This window comes from Rhagoletis pomonella, unplaced genomic scaffold, assembly GCF_013731165.1.
Source record: "Rhagoletis pomonella isolate Grant_MI unplaced genomic scaffold, Rhpom_1.0 Rhpom_scaffold_00007, whole genome shotgun sequence".
Taxonomy (NCBI): domain Eukaryota; kingdom Metazoa; phylum Arthropoda; class Insecta; order Diptera; family Tephritidae; genus Rhagoletis; species Rhagoletis pomonella.
Window position 1 is genome coordinate 3,111,538 of NW_023458561.1, and position 2,938 is coordinate 3,114,475.

The following is a 2,938-nucleotide window of genomic DNA, read 5'->3' on the forward strand; positions in this document are numbered from 1 at the left end:
CAAATCATTGCAAGTATTTACTTAAATTTTTCATTTTAAAATCGCTCGCACTGTTCGCCAGTATGAATTAGCACATACTATTTTTTACATATGTATAATCAATTTAAACTTTATTGATTTATTAATAAAAAAAAAATTAAATTGGTCGGCATTTCATGATGTTGAATTATTTTTAATAAATAGACTACAAATATAGTTAGAAATTTTTCCTCTATAAACAAAGAGGTGAATATAATAGCCTTTGGCAATATACATTGCATAAAATGGGTTAATTCACGTACACGGCTATTGCTTACCCTTTCGGTTTTAAATTTTTACCCCGCATCAAGCACCAGCTTGCCCACGCTTCTGCGCGCGAGCTGTTCTGCCGCCCATCCCCAATTTAATCGAATGAATGTAAAATTTATTCCATCGCATTACATATGTAATACAATGGATAAGCGAAAATTGTCTTGAGGCGACTTGTATTGCGTTACTCCATTGATACAAAAATAAGTACTTCCCAAAAAGTTAAAAGTATTGCTAGGAAGCGCTGCATTATTCGTGTTCATAACTGGTTTCTTCAATAGATCGAAGAGGGAAATGATGGAAGGGTCGAGGTTTAATTTGTGAATAGATGTATAATAATATATTACGGCGCTTAAGTTGCTAAGTATTTGGCCGAGCTTCTAAAATTTGTGGCGTGCGTATTCATGTTATTACACAAATGAAGAGACCCACAATTTTCCGCCACCACAGAACGGAAAAGGGATGAATCGGAGGTTTGCCATTGCAAAAGTTTTCCTAGTTAAAAATGTTCCAAAAATATTTTTCTGTAATACATTTGTGTTTTTCTGAACTACAATTGGGCTTTTCTGAATTTCATTTGTGGTTTTTATACCCGAGCGCACTTGTGCACAAGGGTATATTAATTTTGTTCACATAACGGTTGTTTGTAACAGCCAAAACGAATAGAGATAGATATAGACAAATGTATACATAAATGATCAGGATGAAAAAAGAAATCGATTAAGCCATCTCTGTCTGTCCGTCCGTCTGTCCGTCTGTCCGTCCGTCCGTGTACACGATAACTCGAGCAAAAATTGAGATATCTCAACCAAATTTGGTATGTAGGTTTCCCTTAATCCAAGGTAGGTTGGTATTGAAAATGGGCGAAATCGGACTTTAACCACGCCCACTTCCCATATAACGGTAATTTCCAGAAATACGAAAACTGCGATATTTTAGTAACTACTGAAGATAATTCACTCAAAATTGATATTTACAATAATTTTTAGAGGAAAAATAAGAATATTATAAATTTTTGGAAAATGGGCGTAGCCACGCCCACTTATGGTTACATGTGTATAACTTGGTAACCGCTGCACCAATTTCTTCCAACCGTTATACCATTTTGTACCAAACTCGGTATTTTTATTGTCCTTGCCACATAAAAGCAAAACGTTGAAAATTATTGAAATCGGACTAAAATTACGGCCGCTTTTCATATAACGATAAATTTCAGAAATGCTTGAAACTGGATTATTTCGAAATTTATGGACGCTAATTTACTCAAAATTTATACACCCCGTCTTACCATCTAGCGGTAGCTTTCGGAAAGGTGAAAAAACATATATTTAATACTTGCGCCGGGTATTTAATGTTCGGCTCCGCCCGAACTTAGACTTTCTTACTTGTTCTGAAATACATTTGCCCTTTTCTGGAATACATTTGTGTTTTTCTGAAAATCATTTGAGCTTTTCTGAAATTCAATTGCGTTTTTCTGAATTTCATTTGGCTTTTTCTGAAATACATTTGGTTTATTTTGAAATACACATGAGCTTCTCTGAAATGCATTTGCCCTTTTATGAAATACGTTTGAGCTTTTCTGAAATACATTTGAGTTTTTCTGAAATACATTTGAGCTTTTCTCAAATTCATTTGTACTTTTCTGAAACACATTTGTGTTTTCCTAAACAGCGTTTGAAAATGCTCCGCTATTTGCCAGTTTTTATGTTTGCTCTTGCTATCGGTCTTGATTTAAAGAAACCATTAGCAGAGCAAGTAGCACAAAACGCGAAGAGTATTTGTATTTCTCGGCTCCCGACTGGGCTTCGTTGTACTACTGCGCAGATGAATAGAGCAAAAAAACGAACAATGTGCTGTTTGGAGTCGTAGCAAATGAAAAGCTGTGATAGCGGTTTGCAGCATAGCAAAGCGAAATTTTTGCTACTGCTATTGCTATCGCTACGGGAGTCGTTGAATTGCTCTCGCAGCTGCTACAAATGCTCAACTGGTTTTTCGTTTGCTTTTGTACAGTCGTTATTGATATACTAAAAAGAAAACATGCCGCCGCAGAAGCATAATTTTATTATTGGACATTACTTTAATTTTACTGACGAGAGGGGTTTGCCATGGTTTCTTCGGCAAATTTGCTTAGAACTACACGTAGAATGCTCCTGTGCTGTACGCGCATAGTGGAAAAAACCTCCCATACAAATTGACCCGCCGTAATGTACATAGATTTGCAATATACAAGTACATAGGATTTTTATGGATCATTCCACGTGAAAACGCATGCGGCTCTGCCCAAAAGTGGTGGAGAGCTATTGTTATTTTTAAAATGTGAAAAGTTAGTTATTTTTATGTAGAATCGAGGGTTAAGTAGAAGTCGGAAGAAAATTACTTTGAAATTTTAGACAACTATTTATCCTTTGCGATAGCACCTATAAATGAAGCAGCAGATAACCTTACATGAAAGCTAATATTAATGTTTTAAACTTCTGGAAAGAGAGGCAGTTAAGTGATCCAGAGTCATAGAGCTCTGCTAAGCAAAGTATGCTTTGCGATTCCACCCACTCAAGTATGTACAAATAATTTTTGAATTTTCCAATAAAATGTTATAATTTTTCTTTTTTTCTAAGGTCACAATAGAAAGGGCGTTTTCTTCCCTGAAATT